The following is a 26,520-nucleotide window of genomic DNA, read 5'->3' on the forward strand; positions in this document are numbered from 1 at the left end:
AGAATAACGGCACAATTGGAAGAGCATAGTCAATGTCACTGCATGCAGAAATTTTTGAAATGGTGTATCTTTGGCTATGTGTATTTTCACCAAAAGAAAAGGTTGAGAAGTTAGAGGGTTGACATGTTGTGGGGTTGTTAACCAATGTCATAAAACTATATATGTACTACTATTTCATGAGAAACTATTTGTTCTGTAAGCCTTCACCTGAAGTACAATAAAAAGAAAAAAATCTTCAATTTCTTCATCTTTGGCGTTAGTGGTTGATATGTAAATTTGAATAATAGTCTTCCTTGTAGGCGTATAGATATCCTTTCACTGACAGCTTTGTACTTCAGGATAGATCTTGAAATGCTTTTTTTGACCACGAATACGTCATCATTCCCTTTCAATTTGTCATTCCTTGCATAGGAGTCTATATGATTTTCTGATTCAGAATGGCCAATACCAGCCCATTTCAGCTCATTAATGCCTAGGATATTGATCTTTATGCATTCCATTTCATTTCTGATGACTTTCAATTTTCCTAGATTCATACTTGTACATTCCACATTCTGATTATTAATGGATGTTTGCAGCTGTTTCTTCTTATTTTGAGTTGTGCCACATCAGCAAATGGACTACCTGAAAGCTTTATTCCATTTACATCATTAAGGTCAACTCACTGTCAGGAGGCAGCTCTTCCTCAGTCATATTTTGACAGCCTTCCAGCTGAGGGGCTCATCTTCCAGCACTATATCAGACAATATACTGCTGCTATTCGTAAGGTTTTCACTGGCTAATTTTTTCAGAAGTAGACCACTAGGTACTTCTTCCTCGTCTGAGTCTGGAAGCTCTGCTGGAACCTGTCCACCATGGGTGACCCTGCTAGTATTTGAAATATCGGTGGCATAGCTTCCAGCATCATAGCAACACGCAAGCCACCACAGTACCACAAACTGACAGATAAGATAGATAGATAGACAAATAGATAGATACATAGATACATCTGGCTTACCCTTCATATGATCTGCTTTTGTACTTGAGGAAGTGAGATCTCTAGAGGTTAAGTGTACAAGGTTCTTTAATTCAAAATCAATCAAAGTTCAAAATCGAGCCTTTCTGGCGCCAAAACTCATAATTAAAATGAGTTTTGGCGCCAGAAAGACGCCAAAACAGGGCTCCCTTAGCTAAATTAATGCTCACCACAACACCATAAATTAGACTGAGGTGTTGATAGAATTCTCATTTTTTCTTGAAAAGTGGAGCTCTGAGAGATTAAATCACTATTTAAACTCATTTTTAAAAGTAACTCTAAATAATAGCACTAGCTATCTATCCATGGAAAAATTTTGTCATTATCATTAGAACTATTTGTAATTTAGTTCTTTTTGAAATTTAGTGAATATGTCATTTGTGCCTTAACAGGCAGTGGGGGAAATTTCCTAGAGGTAACTACTCACAATCAAGCACAGCTACCACTCAAAGAACTGGACTATGATTTCCACACATTCATATATAAATGAACAGGGATAAGTGTCATAAATTTACCTTTCTTTTTAAGTGGCCCTAATGTTTTGCTGGAGCCCTTGTGGTGCAATAGTTAAAGCACTCGGCTACTAACTGAAAGGTCAGTGGCTCCAACCCACCAGCTGCTCCAAGGCACAAAGGTGTGGCAGTCTGCTTCCGTAAAGATTACAGGCTTGGAAACCATATAGGGCAGTTCTACTCTGCCCTGCAGGGTCGCGATGAGTCGGAATTGGCTAGATGGCAATGGTTTTTGGGTAATGTTTTGCCCTCAAGTCACTTCACCAAAATGTCTTTGCCCCTTTTATTGTCATCTCTTCCCAAAAAGAGAGGGCAAAGACACTATTAATCTAAAACAAACAAAAAAAGGTCTTCATAAAGGAAGATCTTTTTTTTTTCTTTTTAATCCAGATGTATATCTTCCTAGGTTTCTACTAAGAACTTTGAACAATATGAAAATAACTAAAGCATATGTTTTAAAACATTATGAGGGTACATGGGTAAAAGTAGGATATAATTCAAAAATATGGAGAGTAGTCAAGTAGGCAGAGAAAGAAAAAGAACAATATAGGGAAATACGAAGAGTTACGGTGGCTGCCCTTGCTCAGTAAATATAAGATCTATTGGGAAGTGGAAAATAAAGCTTATAGATGACCTGTTAATTCACTTCTTAAAAAAAAAGAGGAAATGACATTATTTTAAAATTATATGTATATATATACACATGTATTGTATATATATTTAAATAGATATGCATGTTGCTATATATTAGATAGATTTATATAACTAAAATATAAATATGTGAAACATATTTACATAAATGTGATATTTATATTAAATGATATCATATCATATTATTTATATATACCATCTGGGAGATAATTCCTTCAATCACTATAACACAATAAATGTCTTTTTTTGAATGCACTGTATTGCCAGAAACAATGCTCATTTCTAGAATTTGGCCACTCTTCTCCACAGTGGTGGCTTGGTTTGGCTTAGGTCAAATATACTGATGTAGCATGAATTAAATAAAAAATTAGAATAGAATTAAAAAAGAGAATTTTCTATTTTGGTCAAAGTCCAGACATCTCTTTTTTTTTTTTTAACAACTGTGACTTATCTGTCTAGAAATGGATTTCTACTAAATTTTCTTGCTTCGTTTTACATACCATTGCTGGAAACTATGTATTAATTTTTTACATGGCCTATAGTGTAGTTTTATGAATGTGCTACTGAACTATACATCATATACAATAACTCAGGGGGAAAAACACAATCTCTGGTTAAAAATGAAGGGCACACACGGGTTACCTTCCATGCATGAGTCGAGAAAGGCAGTACTGTGCACTGGCTCTGGTGAATCACAATCTGAAGGGGAAGCTTCTGGAGCTTATCACACAGATGGCTGCTGCACAGCATAACAAAAAAAGGAGGAGGGGAAAAAGGTGGAGGATGAGGAGGAGGAAAGGGAGAGAGGAGACAGGAAGAGAAGGAAAGGCGGGAGAAAAAAAGGGGGCCTCTCCATAAGCAGCTTTTATTGTTTTTTAATGTTTTGACCATTGAAACAACCACTTGAAAGAAACTGTAATTTCTTTCTACAATTGCTAGTCTTGTGTATGTATTAAAAAAAAAAAAATCAAACCCATTGCCGCTGAGTCGGTTCCGACTCATAGCGACCCTATGGAACAGAGTAAAACTGCCTGCTAGAGTTTCTAAGGAGCGGCTGGTGGATTCGAACTGCCAACGTTTTGGTTAGCAGCCAAGCTCTGAACCACTGTGCCACCAGGGCTCCTGTGTATGTATAGCATTTTAAAATTTCTAAAATCGACCGTATTCAATTTAGAATTGTTCTTTTAACACTTGCACCTCATACACAGTTGGGTGATCTAAGGGTAAGCTTCTGTGTTAGTATTGAATGCTGTCTTCGCTGTGTGAGAAGGGCCATGAAAGCAGACAGGTCATGCCTTCCAAGCCACAGCTACCTAGCATGGGACAGGAAGTAGAAGGAGGGGAGGAAGGTCTTCAAGTGTTATATTTACATTTATATAATGTATTCTAATAATCTTTTAAACCTCTGTCTTTTCCTTCTCTGCTTTGTCCTAAAAGAATTCACATCAAAGAAAGCATCTTAGAACTAGAACGTGACTAATTTTTGCTATAGCCTATACTACAACGCTGGTAACTATGTAAAAACTGTCAACACGTTCTAGTAGCCGTAGGCTAGAGTCTAACCTGCTTACCATAGTACTGAAAACTATCTGGGCTCATGAAACTTAACAACTTCAAGCATCCTTCTCTCCTTTCTACTCATCTGTGTTCCAGCCACACTACCAGTATAAGCCATGGACCATTTTCCTAACACATGAATTTTTATGCCTCGTTGTCATCTCTCAATAACTCCTTCTCCTTGGAATGCCTCTGTTAATTTCTCTTCATGGATAATTTCTACTCATCTCTTGAGTGAACAAGAATTATTCAAAGTATTTTCAGAAACTTACTGTTTAGAGATGGAGGCAGTGGTGGTTCAGTGGTAGAATTTGCACCTTCCATGCATGAAACCCGGGTTCAATTCTTGACCAACATACCTCAAGCACAGCTACCGCTCATCTGTCTGTGGAGGTTGAGCATTGCTATAATGCTGAAGAGGTTTCAGCAGAACTTCCAGACTAAGAAGAACTAGGAAGAAAGACCTAGTGATCTACTTTTGAAAATCAGCCAGTGAAAACCCTATGGATCACGATAGTCTAATCCATAACGGATCATGGGGATGGTTCAGGACCAGGCACGGGGTTGCCATGAGTGATGGGCTGACCCGATGGCAGAGAACAACAACGATAGTTAGAGAAAAAAAGACTGTTAAAGTGGAAAAGGATTTAGGGATTATCTAGCCAAGCTTTTCATTTTATAACCAGGGAAACCGAGACACAGAGACAAGAAACCACCCCAAATTATACTGTAATAAATGATTGGGCCAAGACTAACTTCCCATCTTTTGCCATTCTGTCTCGTGGTGATCACATTAGCCTTGATTAAGACAATTCTGGACTTATTTCTGGCCATGTACTTTCTAACTTGTAAAAAATAGGTAATCCAGAATGCTCACCCTTTGTAGTTATTGTCTTTCTGTTCTTCAATAGTCTTTTCTGATTCCCAAGTCAGCCATTTAGTCTACACATTAAAGAGCTGCTATAGCAACAGGAAATAGCACTTAGAACACAGACTACGGAGTTAGATTTTTTTGGTTCAAATCTTTAGTCCACCACTTATTCCTTGGGTACTTTAAGCAAGTTACTGAACTGCTGTGACTCAATTTAGTCATTTGTAAACTGAGGATAATTAATTTATTTAATGTATTCAGACATATTTACTCCAAGCTTACTGAGTGTCAGTTACTGTTCTAAGCTCTGGGATTCAGAAGTGATCAGGTAGATAAATTCCCTGCTCTAATGGAGCTTTTATTACAGAGGTAGAAGACAGAAAATCAACTGATAAACGAATGACACCAGCCTTCTCCTCCCTCAAGCCCTTAGTATGTTTGATTTCCTTTTCCTGGGATTTTCTTCACAGGATGTTTACGGGGCTAGCTCCCTCCCATCTTAAGATCCTTATTTAGAAGTCACTCTTGCTTACGTGTCTTAAATTTCAATGCCACCCACATCGTAATTTATATCCCCTTTGTTGTTGTTGTTGTTAGGTGCTGTTGAGTCAGTTCTGACTCATAGCAACCCTACGTACAACAGAACAAAACACTGCCTGGTCCTGCACCATCCTCACAATCGTTGTTATGCTTGAGCCCATTGTTACAGCCACTGTGTCAGTCCACCTCGTTAAGGTTCTTCCCCTTTACTCCTCTATTCTTTTTTGAATCTTTAGCTCTTGTCAGTACCTAACATAGCACATCTTTTACTTATTTGTCTTGTTTGTTTTCCATATTTCTCACTAGAAGGTAAATGCCCTAAGGGCAATAACATATGTCTATTTTGGTCTTTATTATAGTAGGAAGAAAATGTCTGGTATCTATTAGATGTTCATTGCCTATTTATTAAATGACTGAATTAATATCTAGTATAATGTCCTAGAGGAGCCCTCGTGGCATAATGGTTAAGAGTTGGGCTGCTAACCAAAAGGTCGGCAGTTCGAATCCACCAGCCGCTGCTTGGAAACCCTATGGGGCAGTGCTACTCTGTTGCTATGAGCTGGAATCAACTCCATGGCAATGAGTTTGGTTTTTTTAGGTTTATAATATTCTGTGGTGATATTTGTGGTTAAGAAAGTCAAACAGGATAAGTAAATAGAGTGACCAAAGCACTATTGCCGGCAGGGTAGTCAGGGACCGCCTCATTAAGAAGGGAAGCTTTGAGTAGAGATTTGAGTGGAATGAGGAAAATGAGCTATCTGGTGGCCAAGCATTCTAGACCGAGGAACTAGCCAGTGCGAATGTCGTGAGGCTAATTCATATTCGGCAGCTCTGTTAACAGCAAGGAGGTGCATGTGACTGGGGCAGAGTGAGGAAAGAAAGAGAGATGGGAGACAAAGTCAGAGAAATCATTCAGACCATGAATATAAGCCATGGTAACAACTTTGGACTTGATAGTAAGAGAGCCTACCGAATTGTTGACAAGTTGAGACGGGTTAAGCATTTAGCGGAATAATTGACATGTACGTGGTGTTCATTACATGTTATTTTTTGTATACTCTGAGTTGATATACAGTTATAAATTATACCTAAAAATAATAAAAAGAAACAATTCTGTTTTGCCAATTTACACAATTTTGACAACAACTAAAAAACACACGAGACAACTTAGAATAGAGAGGGAAATGTGGAAGATTTCACTGAAAAAAGTATTAATACAAAGATGGGTTATACTCTTTTTTTTTAAGACACATCAATGTCCCTATCACACTCATAGAACCTGAATTATTTTAATCCTAATCTCTGTTATGGATTTCCCTGCATTTATAGCATACTCTTAATAATCTATAGTTGTATTTTATTGAAGAATCAGTTGATGAAATGGCAAGAGTTTCCAGTCACAGAGTTTGTTTATTCAAAGCTACTGCTTGAGCTCACAAACACACCAAAACCTTACCAGCCTTGCCATTTCACTGTTTATAATTATCCCCCTAGCAGGAAGTGATCTTGCTATTTAGTATTGAGAGCCTCAATCCAAATTCAGCATATGTGTATATTCATCCTAAGCAAGAAAGTGAATGATAATATTAAAGGTTGTGCTATATTACATCCGTTAGTGATCACAATGTTTTATTAACTATTTTCAATATTAAGCACATTCTCTGGAATTTCCAATGAATATGATAAATATGATGAAGAAAAATTGCTATTGGAAGTCTGATTAATTCTTTAAAAGATAGTTGAGGAGAGCAGGTCTGTAAGAAACCACAGTCTAAATTTTTAAACACTAAATAATTCCCTTTTAGTATTAACCCAAAGAAATTTTCAATTTTTCTAGTAATAGTTGTCAAGGTGGGAATTGGTCCAGTTTAACACCAAAGCATCGTCTTTCAAACTGACTATAGAAAAAGAAAGCTCCTTTCCCAGAAGACTCAGACTGTGAGTCTTTGAGGGTTTTTAAAACTAGGGGCCATGCTTACATCTCATTATTTAGTTTGATTCTTTGTGTTAAGAGTAAGCATCGACTATATTTAGCAGATTTTATTTGTTAAGTTAAAAAGCATGCTCTATGATTAGTTCTAAAAAGAGTTATGGAAATCAGTTGAAAAAATTCGTGTAGAGCGGTACAGTATGTAGTCTTTTAATAATTTCACATGTCGGAAGGTCACCAGCAAGCAGCCCTGGTGCACAATGGTTAAACTCTTGGCTGCTAACCCCAAAAGATCAGGAGTTCAAACCCACCAAGCCATTTGAATCATCAGCCCACCAGCGTTCTTCAGTGAAGATTACAGCCTGGGAAACCCTATGGGGCAGTTCTACTCTGTCCCATAGGGTCTCTATGAGTCGGAATCGACTGGAGAGCAACCGATAAGGAAACCACCAATTGGGTACCCTGCCTACTATACGTTATAATTTCATTTATTTTAAAACCTTGTTCATGATTTCAGTACTTAGAATTTTGGCTGCCCTAATTAATCACTGTTTTGTAATTCAGGCACTTGAACCTCTGAAGGGCTGCATTCTTCCAGCCTGTAATCACACACTCAGCAAAGAGCAGAATTTTGCAGACAATGGCTCCTTCACTCTCAGCGGCACCTCCACCCAGGCAGACTTTCTGTCTCTGATTTACGTGCTGAGTCCTCCGTGGGAGAACTGCCTGTGTGGGGACAATACACAGCCCTAAGGCGGATGACTTGCCTTGATCCTTGGCTATATCACCTGCAAGTTGTCACTTGAGCACTGGCAGAGAGCTAAGAGGCTCCTTGGGATACTCCCTAGAAGAAACAAACCCACCACTCAGCCTCTTCAGGTTACATCTACTTCTTTAAATCCAAGAGCTGTGAAGTGTGCTGTACCCAGGGACCCTAATTCTTCCTCACCAAGGCAAAGAGCCTGAAGCAAAAGACTCTGGTAGGTGAGCGCTGCCAACTCAGGCCTTCTTGGCTAATTATAGGCGGCGGGGAGGGAAGGGTCAGCAGATGTCATCTTGCAATTTGCTAGCAGAGTTCTCTTACTCCAACATGACTGCCCTCTGTTTCAAATGAATGGAAAACTAATTTTAACTTGGGTTATTCTCCTTTTAGAAAGAAAAAAAATTATTCTACCTGACCTTTTCTAATTATTTGTATTTACATAATAATGCAGGGAAATTCCTTACAATAATTGATGTTTCTTAAACAAAACAATTGTTTTTAAAAAACTTGTCACCTAGAACATTATTTATTTCTGGGAAATCTACTCCCCAAATCCTTTTCATCAAGGAGTCATAGAGGAAAAGCTACCATATTGTTTTTTGCTCGTTGATTTTTCTCATAGTTTCAGGACCATGATTCTGCCACACATGTGGACGGTAAAGAAGGGGCCCAGGACCAGTTTTAGCTCTGATGTCTGACAGGTCAAAGAGATTCAATAGAGAATTGCAGATTTCTGAAATGAGCTTTGGGCCCAGTTGGACAATGCTTCAGAAAAGTTGGTTCTTCCCATATTTATGGACTTTCCACTTGCCCTTTTCCTATATATTTAGAACATTTTTACATTTTAAGAATCAAATTATCTATATACACCAATTGATATATAGAGAGTAGAATGCAAGAAAGAAATCCATCAATAACAAAATTCAAACTAGTGTAATAGTTAACTAAATATCTGTAATAATAATAAATGTTGTTGAATTTCTTTCACATCTCTCAAATAGAAGTTGAACTTTTTAATATTTGTTGGATATAAATTCAATGATAGGAAGTTATATTGAGAAAATATAATTTTAAGCCTGAAGTATATATCTGTAAGTAATGCTTTCTTCTATTTCCAAGCTTTGATTTACCCTTCTTCCTTTCAAATTTTGAAAAATAAGGTACATACTTTATTTTCTGGAGAAGATGAAAGAGGAGGAGAGCAAGAGGGAAGGAAGGAAAAATGAGGAAGAAGAGCTTAAAGAAAAGGAGGAGGAAGAAGAGGAAGAGGAAAACAAGAGAAAGGAAAAGTATCCAAGGGTTTGAGAACTAGATAAGGGTGTTTTGTATTTAATTACAAAATATAGAACATTCAACTCTTTGTCCCAGGTAAAAATAACAACAACAAAAAAGTCTATTAAGCACCCATGCTCTTCAGAACAAAATACTGAATGGACGTTTATGTTTTATAACAGTTTGAGACCAAATGCATTTGCTGATGGCTCTTTGGAAGACAGCCTTGGAAACCCTATGGGACAGATCTACTCTGTCTTGTAGGATCGCTATGAAGGAACTCTCAAGCTTGGGATTCTTAAATGCATTTGTTGAGAGTGAGAGAGAGGCAGTTAGAATCCGGGACTCGGCAGGCGCATAACTAAGGTATGGCAGGTATCGCAAGTATTGCACCGGCTCTGGGCCTGTGGTGCCACTGAGGAGTTTCTTTTAACCTGGTATGACCAGTAGCGTATCTACAGAAAATGGCACCTATAGCAAGCACTGAAATCATGCCCCTGTCCAAATTGCTGACACCCTTCTTTCCTTTAGATAATAAAAAATACAAGTCAATCTCATTACTCTTTTAATTAACGCACTCTCGTGCTTGAGGAAGCACGTTGGGCCTTACTGGGTTAACAGAAACTGCTCAGTGGTGCCAGGTGCTCAGGGCCAGCGCAGTTCCCCTGCTATGCCATTGCTGGGTAGCAAATATGTTTTGTTATCACTAATATTATAAAACGCAACGTGTTATCTTTTGACTATAACAAAATTAAACCCGTTGCCATCTAGTCAATTCCAACTCATAGCGACCCTATAGGACAGAGTAGAACTGCTCCATAGGGTTTCCAAGGCTGTAATCTTTATGGAAACAGACAGCCACATCTTTCTGGTGGGTTTGAACCACTGACCTTTCTCGAGTAGCAGCCGAGTGCTTAACCATTGTGCACCAGGGTTCCCATTACAAAATTAAAATATATTAAACTCATAAAATAAATCAAAAATTAGAACAAGAGTTAGAGCAATAATCAGTCTTGAAATTGGTAAGAGACTTTTACCCCAACCCATGTGGTTAAGAGCTTGGCATCTTACCGAAAGTTCTACAGTCTAAATTCACCAGGCACTCCTTGGAAACTCTTTGAACTCTTTGGGGGCAGTTCTACTCTGTCCTATAAGGTCGCTAGGAGTCGGAATCAACTGGATGCCAGCGAGTTGGTTTTTTGGTTTTTTTTTTTTTTTTTTTTGCTTTTGTTTTTATGAGCATCATTGAGCATCTGCAAAAGGAGGAAGTGATAGGAAGTGATAATTTGAAAAGGCCCTGAATTGGGAATTGACTCTTGGCTCTTTCTACATTTTTATGGAGTCTTAGGCAAGTCATTTAACTTCTCTGAGTCACCAATTCCTCTTTTATGAAATCACGTGATTTGACTAGACTAAGTCATGAAAATCCAAAGAAGGGGAAATTTAAATACTAATCTATTTTGATAGGCTATATGATTGTCAACAGGATATTCTTTTTAATGAAAGAAATGGAATGAGTTTATATATTTTTTAGCAATACCTTATGAGATTATTATTAATATAGAGTTTCTCCTTAAGTTTTCTTTTTTTAACTAAGTGGGAAATATTCCATATTTATACTCACTTTTAACTAACCAAAGAAAAATCTAAGTGGTGCATATCTCTTTTAAAGTGTAACATAACTTTTATAGAGTGTCAACTCCTCATATAGACAGTCTCTGAAATTAAACCATGATATTTCAAATTTTTCAATTTCAAAGGGAAAACAAAGATAATTTAAAAAACCTTTCTAGTTACTTCCTTTTCTTAAAATAAAGCCGCTATTGAAAATTGTATCTTTGATTATAAATGTAACCTACTAGCTAATGGAGCATATAATCACTACCTGTTGTTCAGTTAGAAAACTCTCCAGGAATAGAATAATGCAAAAGAGTAAGATTCTAACTCAGCTGAAGTACAGAATCTCAAGTGGGGCTATTGTTGAGATTAAAGAACAAAAGAAGACTCCATTCAATAACTGCATCTTAAGGCGTTTATAATAATGTTCTCTCAAATCTAATTCAGGAATTGACTCTCAGGAAAACTAAATGTTTAGATAGTTCCAGATCATTTTTCCCTCTTGATGCTTATAAGCTTCTCCTGGCTGTCTATAACCTCGCCCATCTGTTAGGATGTCAGCATGCCCAATTGGAAATTTTCTTCTTTCTTTCTTTCCTTCCTCCCTTCCTCCCCTCCTCCCTTCCTCCCCTCCTCCCTTCCTTCCTTCCTTCTTTCCTTCCTTCCTTCCTGCTTTCCTCCCTCCCTCCCTTTTACCCTCCTTCTCTCTTTTCTACTTTCTTTCTCCCCCCACCCCACCCCCCTTCTTTCTTTTCTCTTTCTTTTCCTACTTCCTTTCCTTCTTCCAGCCTTTTCTTTATTTCTTTTCTCACTTTTTTGTTTGTTTATTTAAATTCACTAAAAAAAAAAAAATAAACAAAGGTAGCTTTAGACGGAAGTTGAGATGGCAGAAAAATAATTCATTTATTTATATTAAGGGCTTTGATGTGCAGTTGCTAAATTAGCAATAGAGGTGAGGCATTTGGTTTTCATGTTTGCTTTTAAAGCTAAGAAAAAGTGGGTTGTTCTTTGGTTGGAAATCTGAACTTCAGTTTTCCAAGATGTTGTAGCACCATCTGAACATACTTTGACGAAAGCTCTAAAGCAAACTCTCAAGCTATAAAGTAAGGGAAGTGATGGGGCCTTCAAGTTCAGCCTTATTACTGTAGGGACATATTTGAAAACAATTCTAGTATATATTTAACACATCAGTCTCCAAAAAATATAAAAATCATGGAGTGAGGGCTGAGTGAGTATTCTATAGTACATGTACAAAAGCATGAAAATCAATCAACTTAAAATAAATCATCAAACTTTCTTCACTCAAATGTTCCTTCAAATGGAAATGCTTGGCACACTTGGAATGATTGTAAAAACACAACTTTATATAGTTTCATCAAGTGTAGAACTTGGAATAAAATGTATTCTCCCTCTCCCACCATCTCCCCATCTCCATAGATAAACACGAACTTTCCTTAAGAAGAAATGTCATGTCTTGGAAAGATACACTACTTACAAGTATGTAAATATACTGCATTTTAGGAGACATCTGTTTTGAATTTCTCAGTATGCTGTGTATATTTTTATTCTATTATTTCTTGTAAAATACTCCAAATTTGTGATAATGGGCTTCCATCTAATTTTAAAATTTTACTGTCCATTCCAATAAGGTATCTTTAGTAACCATAGAGGTTTACAAAAATTGTTCTGTCAATAAAATGTTAACTTGAACTAAAATTAAAAGTTATATTTAAAAGCAGTAAGAATACTGAACCCCTTGCCATTACTTCTGCCATATGCCCCAGGCTATTCCCCATAATAGAAATGAAAGCTTATTTGTTTATATCTTTCGTCTCCGATAGACATTTTCAGCTTTTTAGTAGTAATTATTTTTCCCAAAGAGAAGATAATATTTTTCTGGAGTGTCCCAGTTGTTTTTAGTATAGTATGGGAAAGCTGCTATAACTCAAAAGTGCTTCCTGAAAGATATTTCATGGCACTAATCTTGCTCATTAAAAACAGAGTCTTGTAGTTTGGGTCCAAAGAATTGTGTGTTTTTGTGGTTGCTTTGAAATCAGTATAAATTAGTAAAAGTTTATGTCATTCAGGTGATTTTAACAAAACTGGGCAGAGTATAGAGATGAGAATATGAAATAATCTATGTTTGAATGAGTATTTAGGTTAAAAGCCTCCATTTAGCAACCTATTTTTGTTACCCCAAGAAACTAAAAAGTATTAAGGGGATTTTTTGACAAATAATTGACAATTTTTTTTTTTTTGTCAGAAAATAAAAACTGAAAATAGGCTGAAGCAAAGTATATTTTTATAGCTCTCCCCAGAATGGCAGAATTTCTCTGTAAATCTCATTATGTAAAATATGTCTTCCCATGGTTAAGTATGAGATATGGGGAGAAACTAACTGGGATTGCTCAAAATTAGTCAATATGTTTTAAACTATTTTGGGAATACTTAGCCTTTTAGGTAACTATATAATTCCATTTGTAGTTTTCTGATCAGCATTTCTTCTTCTGTGCAACAAACAGAAATCCAATATAACATTAAGAAAGGCAAATTTAGGCACAGTGTAACCAAAACCTAACCTGTTGCCACTGAGTCAATTCTGATGCATAGTGACCCTATAGGATAGACTAGAATTGCCCCATAGCATTTCAAGACAGCGACTGGTGAAGTCAAACTGCTGACTTCTTGGTTAGCAGCTGAGCTCTTAACCCCTGTGCTATCAGTGCTCCAGGTGCAATATGATGACCACAAATTACCACGTCAATAGGTGTCTTGAAAAGAAAGTTCTATTGGAAAATAAAACAAAAGCGATTATATAACAATGTAATTATCAACTATTCAGACATTGATATAAACTGAATTTAATAAAAGCAAAAGAAGTGTTAGAAAAAGAAGACTCTAGAAAGTGTTATTTTATGGTATTTTTTAATGGTCTTTTTAATGGGATCTTTTGAGGAAAAATATCTTCTAGCTAAAATTATTTCAATAAAAAATTCAAATAAAAAGAATGCTAGAATATTTTCCATTAAGAACATCATACTTGACAGTATCTTTGCCATTAGTAAATAAGCCTTTGTGTTTCTATAATTTGGCCGTGGAACAAATCTATTTATTGATTTTTTAAAAATATATATTGAAATATCAATGTTTATGATAATATGACTGGTTTGGGGGTAAACATATCCCAACACATACATCCAAATAACATTGAACTCCCAGAGGCAATTGCCTTGGAAGATGGCACCATATGCCAGGGAATCAGCCACGAATCACAACTCTTTGTCTTCAGAGAAGTCAACTTCACTTATTTTCTTAATCCAACTTTTCAAAGATATTCAAAGAAGAAAACTATTCTATGAGAATTATTCAATTTTCAAGAATAGCTGAAAATCATTGATCAGATTGGTTCACAAAGATTAGAATAAAAATAAATAAATAAAACTGATTTTTATTTGTTCTTAATGAAATACCTCTGAATGTCATCCTAATGACCAGAGCCAGATTATCTGGCTATCTGTCCAGAACACCCAGGTATATGTGTATATATATATATATGTATATATATATATATATATAAAAGTTGCCGTCAAGTCTATTCTGATTCATAGCAATCCTATAGGAAAGAGTAGAACTGCCTCATAAGGTTTCCAAGGAACGATTGGTGGATTCGAACTGCAGACCTTTTGGTTAGCAGCCAAATTCTGGGAATACAAAAATGTGATGTAATATTTTTTTTTTTTTTTTTTTACCAGCACTTACCTCAATGAAGGAATTGTTTGTGATTAAAAGAAATCCTTAGTTACTTTAGTGGGAATGAAACCCACTACCCAAAGTATGTTTTGGTAGGGACAGAAACATGTAAAGTCATTTCTGAGGAGGGCTTTTGTCTAGATAGAGCAGAACACCACCTTCTCTGCTCTCCCGACATAAAATCTTTTCTCCAAATAAAACTTGGAACAGCTAATGAATAAATATCATTTTGAGTGGACTCCAAACAATTAAACTTTCATAGTACCCATGTATCCTGATCAATAAAAATAATGTAGAAATGTTTTCAAAACTGAGAATACTATGAGAAGTATACAGTCTGTCAAAAATCAAAGGGAAATAATCATTTTCATTAGTATAGATTTTAAACATGTGGTAATCATATAATTAGATCATATAATTAGAAGAAAATATATAGTCTGTTTTCAAAACAGAGTAAAATTCTTAATTTTAACAAAGTGAGGCACTTTATTAAAGAACAAGAATTATCTTTAATTTGACTGCATACTGCCATAATTTGGTGATTCTGGAGGTGAGCTTTTCCATGTCTGAGACTTTGAGGATAATTAGATTCCGTGACTCAGACCTTAGATTCCAGTACAACCAGACGTACAGGGCTCCACCATGAAAGTCAGCTGGTTCTACACTTTTCCATATGACGTCAGTTAAACAGAGGAAGGGAGAGTTAGAGGGATATAGACAGTGTCCAGTTCAGTGTCTAGCTATTGATGTGTACCAGGGAATCAAAGAAGAAGAATCTCGTTTTTCTACAAGCACACATTGAGCACCTTCTGTATTCTAGGAAATATGTTAGATCCTAAAGGTTCATAGATGACTAAGAGACAGTCTCTGACCTCAAAGATTTCATAGTCTAGTAGGAGAAACAGAGAAAGAGAAACATAAGAAGTACTTTAGTAAAATTATTGGTGTACTTATTTTTCATTTTTAGAGAAGATTTCACTAGAAAAAAACCATCAGTTATAAAATTCTATATCTTCTTTGTGTATATGTCATTAACCTATTCTACTACCTTATTATCCCCTCATTTTAAAGATCAATGGGAAATATCTATGGCCATTAAGTCTCAGGGTATACATATGGAACAAAAATGTTTATTTTCTTCTTGTACAATTTTGAAAAACTGATCCTGAGCTAATAACTAAGTAGTCCCTGGATGCTACAATGGTTAACACACTTGGCTGCTAACTGAAAGCCTGGTAGTTCAAGTTCACCCAGAAGCACTTCAGAAAAAGAACCTGGAGTTCTACTACCGAAATACCAGCCATCGAAAAAAACCATGTGGTTCTACTCTGAACTCACGGGGTTGCCATGAGTTGGAGTCAACTTGATGGCAGCTAATGACAACAGCAATACCTAATAATTAGGAAACAGAAGTGTTAAAGAAGAAGCTAATACGTAATATGCATAAGGTGATAAAAAGGGGAGTACCAAAAACCCAAACCCATTGCTGTTGAGTTGATTCCCCCTCATGGCGACCCTATAGGACAGAATAGAAGTGCCTCATAGGGTTTCCAAGGAGTGGCTGGTGATTTGAACTGCCGACCTTTTGGTTAGCAGCCTGAGCTCTTAACCACTGCACCACCAGGAATCCAAAAAAAAAAAAAAAAGAGGGAGGGGGAGTGGGAAGTGATAATAGAATTCTGTCACTATCTGATAGTTTGTCACAAATTATTCAGAACTTTTGAGTCTCTATCAATTGGAGTATACAATATCTTAAGAGAATAAATCTTCCTTTTCTTCATTCTATGGATATATGATCTGTTTATCTGCACGGTAATAACCACCTTTTTTCCGTAAATTATTTAAAGTACTTAACAGGCACATTTATGCTCTTATGGCTGAAGAGCTTTTTTCAAAATCTCTGCATCTCTAGACCTTTTTCCAGATGAAATTTAACTGTATTTGCATTTGTATAATTCACTCATCACTTAAAAGCATTAGCCTCAAGGTTGGAATGTGGCGGCTATTTAACAGGTTCCAGGCAACTAAAAACTAGCTTTCAGACAGGAAACTGGGAAGAGTAGCAAATTTAACTGGAGTTTCAGAGCAGATATAAAAAAGCACCGAAGTTTACTTGATCCAAAATTATCTGGTTAGTACCCTCACTCATTCTGACTTAAAAAATAAAATACAAAGCCACTTTGCTATGAATGGCAAATAACAAATTGTTGAAAATAGTTCTGCAAATGAGTCATTGTGTCTGTTTTCTTCTGCATTCATCTCCCATAACCATTTATAATGAATACTATTAATGAGCTATTACTCATGAATTAAATTCAAAAGGAATAATTCTGAAAATTATGATATAATAATATCTTTGCAACTAGGTGCTGTCTAGTTGGTTAGTGGTGGGAGGGTGTCCTTTAGGGTTTGTAAATCATAAATTCGTAAAGATCACTTAATTCAAATTATAATTTTCTCTTTCACCTAATAAAATCAAAGACGATTTATCTCATCTCTGATAGATTTTCTTCTATCAATGAAATTTTGTTAAGTCATCAGAATTTCTGCAAATATATAAACATTCTTTCATATTGTGAAGTCACTTTCTCATATATCACTCTGTCAGCCTATCCTCTATCTACCTATCTATTTTCTATCTGTCTGTCTGTCTATGGAAACATATTTGAACATTTAATAACGTTTCATGTCACTTTTCTGGAGGAGAAACAGTTGTGAAGCGTATAATGAGTAGTTGAAAATTGTTAGAATATCTGGATTATTGTTACGCATAGGAGCATTCTTATGCTGACGCTAACATAAAGTAATCTCTGAATGAAGTCCTTTGTTTTCTCTTTCCTCAGTTATGATTTCTGTGTATCAAGTTGCCACATGGTCCTACTGTTCAAAGAACAAGCAGACCTATTAATATTTTTAAAAAGATAAAGTACTATGAATTGTTAAGTAAATACTGGATTTTTTGCTTGTTTCTTTTAAAATGTAGAAATGAGGACATGTTAATAAAGTCCTCTAGAATTATTCTCTCTAAGAAGAATCAAAAATAGAATAAAAACTATAAAAATCACAGACTCTCAGGGCTAGAAAGGGAATTTATCAGGGTCCAAACTCAATGCATAAATCTTTTTTTAAATGATATATGTATATTTTATTGAACTTTAGATGAAGGTTTACAGAACAAACTAGCTTCTCATTAAACACTACATATATTGTTTTATGACATTGGTTAACAACCTCATGACATGTCAGTTCTCTCCCTTCTCGACCCTGGGTTCCCTATTACCAGCTTTACTGTCCTCTCATGCCTTCTAATCCTTGCCCCTGGGCTGGTATGCCCCTTTAGTCCAGTTTTGTGCTACGGTTCTGTCTAATCTTTGGCTAAAAGGTGAACCTCTGGAGTGACTTCATTACTGGGGTAAAAGAGTTTCTGGGGGCTATACCCTTGGGGTTTCACCAGTCTGTCAGGCCAGTAAGTCTGGTCATTTTTTTAGTTAGAATTTTGTTCTACATTTTTTCTTCAGCTTTGCCTGGGGCCCTCTGTTGTGATCTCTGTCAGAGCAGTCAGTGGTGGTAGCCGGGTACCATCTAGTTCTACTGGACTCAGTCAGGTAGAGGCCGTAGTAGTTGTGGTCTATTAGTCCTTTGGACTAATCTTTCCCTTGTGTCTTTAGTTTTCTTCATTCTCCCTTGCTCCTGAAGGGGTGAGACCAGTGGAGTATCTTAGATGGCCACTCACAGGCTTTTAAGACCCCAGATGCTACTCACCAAAGTAGAATTTAGAACATTTTCTTTATAAACTCAATGTGTAAATCTTTTAAGCAGCCCAAATATGTCATACCCGTTGCCATCAAGTCAGTTCCAACTCAATATGTCATAGTAGCACAAATCTGATGAGTGACCTGAGATAAGATATTGTATTTTCATAGGACTTATTGAGAAATATAATATTTAACTGTAAAGGAGTCTTATCTTCTGACTGGAATCTTTTCTTGGATCACAAGTCATCCGTGAAATGACATAGTAGACTGTTGATTACATTAGGCAATGCTTAGAAGACCTTTTTGCATGTCCAAGTCTACTTTAGATTATCCATTCTTAGAGAATAAATTCTTATGAGTTATTTTGAAGGAGTAAATAAAAATCCATGTAATATGTATTAGAATTCAATATCTTTTTTTTTAATTTTTACATTTTCTTAATATAGTGTCATATATAGTGTTAAAACCACAAGAAATAAGCTTTTGTTAGAGATGCAGCTTTGTACTTATGAAATTTGTCAGGTTCTACTAATCTCATTGATTTGTAAATTACTGTGTAGAAGAGACAACCAGAAAAGTATCATAACTACTTTTATGTCATAAATTCCACTCAAAAATTACCACTATCTTACACACTTTGTAATATATATTTTTTTCACTATTTTTCAGCCCTTTTCTACCATCCTAATCAGTACTTACTGAACCCTCATGAGAAAAAAAAAATAGTATTATATATGTTGTTTTACACAGATTGATGTAAAAAACATTTGGTATCCTGTTGATTGAAAGAACAGATGCTTGTATAATTTATGAAGCCAGAAATACATTCACAATATCTTCCAAAAATAGTAAGGTATTCTAATAACATATTTAGTGAAGAATGCAGTCAAAAAGCTTGGGAGACTCTAAGTTGCAGATTAAGTTTTGAATGAAGCATAGAAAATTTGAAAGATGTTATCAATTTTCTGAAAATATGATTGTAATCTCTCTGTATAATATGTAATAATATGTTATTGTTTCTAGAATGTGTTTTCTGATTATGGATTTCAGGTCTCTGGGTATGTTTTAAACAATTTATGTAAGCAAGAGGTCTGCCTTTTTTCAAAGGCTGATAGATTATCCCCAGCAAATACTTATTTTCTCTAACACACATAATACTCCTAATTTTCCAAGATAAATTTACATAATTCTTATCAGACAAGTTTAGTGACAACTATAGTATTTACCTGGGGTTAATTTTAGAATTATTTTGAATATCAACCAAACTGTCTATCCTTTCCAAACTGACAGATTAATGAATCAATACTGCAAAGTCTTGGATCAAGAGTACTCCATTTCTTTGATACACAAAACAAAACACTGCCTACTATGGTCCTGGCACAGGATGTGGAAGTTAAGATGGTGACGCTGTTGTCATAATGGATCTTCATTAGGAAAAAAAGAAAAAAATGCTAGCTTCAACTTTGATTTAAATTTTCATTAATCAATTCATTCCAAATTCACTCTATGAGTAAAAAGACAATTATCTATAAAAAGCCTGTTTTTCTTAAAAATTGTTCGTTTAAATGGTTAATTACTCATAAAAGAATAATTTTGATATAATTTATCTACAGAATAAACTCATGGCTTTTGGAAAAATGTAGTAATGTATGTATTTTCTTCCCTTTCTTTGTTTCAGGTAGAAGTCTATCTTTCAGAACAAGGAAACACTGAAATATTTCCCAGGGGACAAACCTTGAAAAATACGAAAAATGAGGACTAGCTAAATTTAAAACAGGACCAAAATATTTAAACACTAGCCTAATTCTACATAGAACCAATGTCATGCTGGTATGATTTTAAACAATTCATGACATAAGCTCAAGGACAAACTATTTTAATTGGTGAACACATCATCATCCTATCAGCCTGAACACACTATAGTCTTCACCCTCTACATGAATGTTGGAGATTAAGGCAGTGATGCATTAGGTTAATCAAGGGTTCTTAACTGGAAAAAAGTTTAATTAAGGTTAATTGTAACTTTTAAGTAGACACCAATCCTTCTTAGAACTACCTGTCTTGAAGAGTTCTCCCTGCCTGTCAATCTGTACCACCTACCAGGTAAGAAAGCAGAGTGCTGTATCTTACTGGGAATGCTATTGTGCTAATTTTTTAAAAAATTTGATATATTTGGAGGCTATTAAAGAAAGAAACATTCTTTTTAGTTGTTGTTGTTTGTTTTAAATTTTAGAAATGGGAAAGCAGCTGTTTTTGAAGGGACAAAGCATTAGATAATTAGAACTGGATTTAAACCTCTGTTCCTTGAGTAATAACGGTTTTCATTCTGACCCTTACTGAATATCTCTTACAAAGAATTGTTTGGAAATTAAATGAACTAGAGTATATAAGGATGATTTTATTATCCAGATTTTAAAATAAGGAAACTAAAGCTCAGAGAGGTTACATAACCAAGCAAGTGACTGGCATATCCCAGGTCCATTGACCTAGTTCTATTGCTCTTTGTTTATCTATTACACCATGCTGCTCAATAAAGTGCATTTCTTACATTGACACAATTCACCATGCATAGAAAAGTTTTATATGTGTAAAGACAGTTTGTATGTCTGCATTCTCTACCAAAAAAAAATAATAATAATAATATAGCTTGTGATAATAAATGGTTAATATAAGGAAAGTGAGATGAGCAAAGCTATCAATAAATCTAAGCTATTATTAAAGTGACATTCGTGTTAAAATTATGGTGTTTTGTTTTGCTTTTGTTTGTTTTTATCTTCTCTACTGGATTGAACTCTGTAAATACCAGAGGTTGTATATGGTTTTTAAATGAACAACACACATTTATATCTGTGAACATATAATACAATAACAAACACCACAAAGATGAACAGTACATAGATTTCCAAATCTTTTCAGAGTTTAAAGATGCTTTTAAAATTGTAAATGCTCAATAAGTGTCCGTTGGGTTGATTTGTCTCTGGAAAATATTTTTGTATTACTTACAGTCTGTTTTGGAACAGATACACAAAGTAGGTTTCTTAGATTAAATCCAGTTAATATGTATATTAAAAATAAATCTATGATTATTTTTCAGTTGCTAATAACTTTGCCAAACAGTGCAAAGGTTGTACTGGAAATTCTTCCCTTTTCCAAACCAAATTCATAAGACTTTAATAAAGGGAATAATTTAAAATCATTCCCACAGTTTTTGGGGGAAGTGTTTTGGGGAAGGAAAGCCAGAAACTTTTCAAACCCTTTGCTGTCAATAGGTATAAGGGCTGTCAGTAATTATGAAACTGTTGTAAAACAAAAGTATAGTCCCTTCTGGGGTGTCTGTTTTTTAGTAGTAAAAGATGTATAATCTGAACCAAGCTTTGGCATGACTTGCCTGAAGTTTTCTTCTTGCTCAATGGAGAACCATGTCCAAGTACTCAACTTGGCTCGCCATTGCATTTAGTCAGTTTCTGACTCCTTCAGTGTTTTAGTTCTTTCTGTTAAAGTAGCCAGAAGCCCCAGTAATTATAATCATAATTACCCAGAATGAGCATTTCTGTGGTAGGTGCTTAAATGGTGTAATTAGGAAGGTGAAAGTGCCAGCGTGGAAACATTTCATGAGATTTCATATCCTGAACAGAAGAAGAAATCTTTTTTTTTAAAAAAAAAAAGGAGATGGACATGAGAAAAGTATCTTGGGGCCACTACCCAAAATACCAGTTAATCTGGAATCTCATTTCTGGTGGGTTTCGTAGATGTTGTTGTTATGTGCCGTAAAGTCTATTCGGACTCATAGCGACCCTATAGAACAGATTAGAACTACCCTATAGGGTGTCCTAGGCTGTAATCTTTACTGGAAGTGTCCCTGGTGGCACAGTGGTTGAGAGCTTGACTGCTAACCAAAAGACCAGCAGTTCAATCCACCAGCCGCTCCTTGGAAACCCTATGGGAGCAGTTCTCCTCTGTCCTATAGGCTCGCGATCAGTCATAATTGACTCCACGGCAACAGGTTATCAGAGCTGATTGCCAGGTCTTTTCTTCTTCTGAGTGGTTGGTGGGTTTCAACCGCCAGTCCTTCTGTTAGCAGCCAAGCACGTAACCATTGTGTCACCGGGGGTCCTTATTTCATAGAGAGTGTTATTTTATTTCTTTTGGGAAGAATAAATAAAAACAAGGTGGCTAACAGCAATGACATTTTTTTAATGCAACATTTTTCACTTTCTAATACAAAAAAAGATTTAATTTCTATGAATGGGAAATAAACTGATTCTAAATCTGCTCATGGATATGTGCTACCCCCAAAATGTTCAAACCGACCGACATTAAAGATGAAACTCAAATGGCAGCAAAGTTTTAGACCCTTTCATTTGTGCAGATCAATGCCCACATGTTCAATTTAGGTCAAGCATCAGGCGGAGGAAAGGACTCGAGGCTGACATTGAGATGCTCTATTTCACACACTTGCCCTTTGGAAGGACAGGCAGAAGCAGTCACTTAAATTAAATCTGGGTCATCAGATAAGATATATAATCTGTTCCTAAAACAGACAACTTCAGCCTCCTGAATCCCTATGGCCTTTTATTGAGGCTCACTGCACTACTTCTTTATGCTCCTCTGTCAATTCGTGTTAGGGTTTGTTTTGTTTAAAGGTAGCATTTCGTGTATTCTGTGAGTCTCTTGCTCATAGCAAAGAAATCGCTTTAGTTTGTTTATGACCTACCTACCTTAAGCAAAACTGAGATACTTAATGCTGCCACAAGTCTAGGGATGAGAAATAAAGTTAAAATAAATCTGCCCTTGATGCAAGTTGGTCGTATTCTGCCCACACAACTCCCCAAAATTAGGGGAAGGTGGATCCAAACACCAAACCCATAGTCCAGTTGATTCCGACTCATAGTGACCCTACAGGACAGAGCAGAATTGCCCCACAGGGTTTCCAAGAGCACCTGGTGGATTTGAACTGCCGATGTTTTGGTTAGCAGCCAAACTCTTAACCACTATGCCACTAGGGTTTCCTGAGGGGGTTGGGGTGGGGGTGAATAGGAGGGTGTTTATTCACAAATGGTCTATTGCTTGTGGCTGTTTTGATTCAATGAAAACTACAAGAATACAGACTGCTACCATTCGCTTAGAATTTTGAAATTATGAATAATGTGATCTAAAAAAATAAGAATCGGACTGCATACTTTCTTACAGAAAATGTAAAATCTCAGGAGTGTTGAATCTCAATATTTTAAAGAAAAATATTGCATAGCCAAGGATTAAGTCATGAAAATAAAGGGGTGGGAAACATAGGGTTAGAAGATACAAAACACATGAATGAGTAGAAACCTGAGTTGAAGCAGAAAGTAGAGTAATTTCTCTATATGGAACATAAATAATCTTGACTATAAATCCCTGAAATTTATTCTCTTCTCTGGCACTAAGCTAACTACAAGAAGAACCCAGAAATCCTATTTCTAGTTATGGAGAATTCAAACTGCTCACAGACGAGGTTTTATCTTCAACAAACTCGGACTACGTAAAATACGATTTTATTCCAAGGGAAGAGGACAAAAATCAGTTATTTACAGTTGCTGTTTTATGTGTGTATGACAAGATATTTAATGTGATTTCTTATGATTATGAGCAGATTATTTTTATTTTTTAAAATTTATTTTATTGTTATATTAAAGAATTTAAGTTTAAGTTAATTATGAACTTCAAAGGACTTGCAGAACAAATATTTTTGGAAAACAAATAATAATATGGTTATTCATTGAAATTAATAACTTCCTAGAGCTTTGCTTATTAGTAGACCAAATGCATATTTTGTGTTAGTGCAAAATACAGTTTAAAGTCATGTATCATATAGCATCCCTACTATACAAATGTTAGCAGATGTAACAAGAGATGAATAGGCATGGTTGAAAACAGTTGAATATTGGCCTGCCACTAATAGGCAGGCAACAGAACGGGAATGATATGTCTTCAGCTATATACACAAATGAATTCCAAACTCTGTGATAGCACTGTTTCCAGCAGCAAACATAGATAAGCCTACTTATAAAGAGTTCTTCTAAAGAGTTTTATTCTCTAGAAAAAGTTTACTTATTTCAAAATAATTAAACACTGCAGAATTCAGATTAATCATTGTTTTTTACTCTATGGCTATCACCTCAATACCTACTTCCAATAGATCACTAGCCTCTCTTTCCCCCAAAAAACCATTTAATTACAGTAAACAATTTGTCTACAAGTTATCAAATGTTTAGTGGTCTTATAATACTCCAATTGCATGAAATGTCAGAATGCGTAAAAATTTAAAATACCGATTTCACTAATATTTCCAAGAACAATTTGCTTGAATAGACCATGGTCACGTTCAAAGTAGTATTCCAAATTGTTGTGGCATGTCTAACTTTCAGATAATTATAACCACGTTGGATGCCATTAAGTGTATGAAATAGTGACTTTCGATCCTGGTTCTGAAATATCTAAAGTGACTTCTTTTTTTTTAATTGATGATTGAAAATGGTTCTAAAATATGTTTAATAGTGGTCACAATAATTTAACAATAAGAATAAATCATAAAGCACTCTTGACGAAAGATGTGAAAAGAATCAAAAGAAAAAAAGGTATTATGAGTTTCATATCCAACAGGGTTGGAAATGAATAGTATTGTAACATGCATAGATAATGTTTATCTTTCACAGTATTCATGAAATCTTTGTGCAATAAGCTAGGGAAAATGGATTGTGCTGGTTTCTTTATGGGTAATTTGTTCAGTATTCAGCATTTTTTCTATAAGACTTTTTTTATAATTTATAGTAATCTTAAAACTTTATTCTAGAAAAAAAAATTACATTAAATATAAAAAGGTAACAAAAAACAAAAAACCAAACCTGTTGCCATCAAGTGGGTTCCCACTCATAGCGACCCTATAGGACAGAGTAGAACTACCCTACAGGGTTTCCAAGGAGCACCTGGTGGATTCAAACTGCTGACCTTTTGGTTATCAGCCGGAGCTCTTAACCACTGTGCCACCAGGGCTCCAAAAAGTAACACTGACCAACATTTATTTAATTTGAGGAAATCTAAGAAAATTCTGTTAAATTGTATAACCTGCATACATCATGTTTACCTACTATAAGCATACCCATTGCCATCCAGTTGATTCCCACTGATAGCGACCCTATAGAGCAGAGAAGAAGTGCCCCACATGGTTTCCAAGGAGCGGCTGATGGATTCAAACTGTTGACCTTTGGTTAGCAGCTGAACACTTAACCACTGCACCACTATAAGCATAGAAATGTTTAAGTAATAAGATATGGTTTTGATATGATATCTCAAAGTACTTTGATTACCAATTCTCCCTGTCATTCATGAGATAATTCCATTTTGAGAACTACAACTAAGATGCACATTTTTTAACTCAGTGAAACAGAGCTTTTTCTCTCATGCAATGTGATGTGGCAACTTGCCATACCCTTGGTTGCAAGAACTTTGCTTCTTTCTCTTCTTTCGTGTTCTTATGAAATGGTTTAAACTGCATGAAATTTATGATTAAAACTGCTGTATTTATTCTCTCCTCACCCTTTCAGATACTTACAGATACTAAAAAGTCAGCAGAATTCTGAGTTTAGAGGTTGCTTCAGTGAACATTCAACGCTGTCGGTGAGTTTGGAATTAAAATCAAAACCATCGACCGTTGATTGTACCCTATGGCTAACCATCATCTGCTCCATGGCTCTCAGAATTTGCTGAAGACAAGAAACCAAAGCAGGATGCACCAGGATTTTCTCTTCTCTGTGCAGAGATTTATTTTTTGAAAGGTCACAATCAACATTCATTGCTGTCGGTGGGTTGAACTGTGTGGACAAGCTCACTGAACAATGAATGCAACTGTGGCCCCGCTTTTTGCAGTCACGATCAAGAGATGTTCCATCTTTGAAAGATGTATTGACAGTTGTAATATTGTTCTTAACTTTAACTTTTCCAATGTGTCAGATTTATTTATTCAATGTATAGCATATGATCACATTGCAGTGAAAAAAGCACCAGCTTTAACAAAAATACTTCTCTGCGTTTCCATAAGCTATAAATAGAGCGTTTTCTTAGAAGGTAAACTGTTCTGTCCATGAAATCTACAAAATAACCACAGAGGATAGCATATCTTCTGACTGCTGCAGTGTGGGTGACAAAGAAGATGTGAAGAAGCACAGCAGCACCCACGCCAGGGCCACCTCTGTCCTTAAAACAACAGCAGCACCAGCAGCAGGAACAGCATTTAGAAATACCTGCTCTCTACATC

At 35.7% G+C, this 26,520-nt stretch overlaps 1 long non-coding RNA gene across 4 annotated transcripts in view; it reads left to right on the forward strand.

Annotated features, from left to right (window-relative positions):
- LOC111820380 (uncharacterized) overlaps positions 1–21,894 on the forward strand; it is an 87,066-nt gene extending 65,172 nt beyond the window's left edge. Inside the window, exons 3-7 of one of the 4 annotated variants that reach the window (XR_002823933.1) lie at positions 7,641–8,056; positions 9,000–9,207; positions 9,294–9,477; positions 12,166–12,225; positions 19,912–21,894. This is a non-coding gene — a long non-coding RNA (uncharacterized LOC111820380). Of the gene's footprint in view, positions 1–7,640; positions 8,061–8,999; positions 9,478–12,165; positions 12,226–19,911 lie in introns of all 4 variants that reach the window. The other 3 variants (XR_002823934.1, XR_002823931.1, XR_002823932.1) reach the window with 3 other exon arrangements.
- The last annotated feature ends 4,626 nt before the right edge of the window (positions 21,895–26,520 follow it).

This window comes from Trichechus manatus, unplaced genomic scaffold (genome assembly GCF_000243295.1).
Source record: "Trichechus manatus latirostris isolate Lorelei unplaced genomic scaffold, TriManLat1.0 scaffold00035, whole genome shotgun sequence".
NCBI classification, from domain to species: Eukaryota; Metazoa; Chordata; class Mammalia; order Sirenia; family Trichechidae; genus Trichechus; species Trichechus manatus.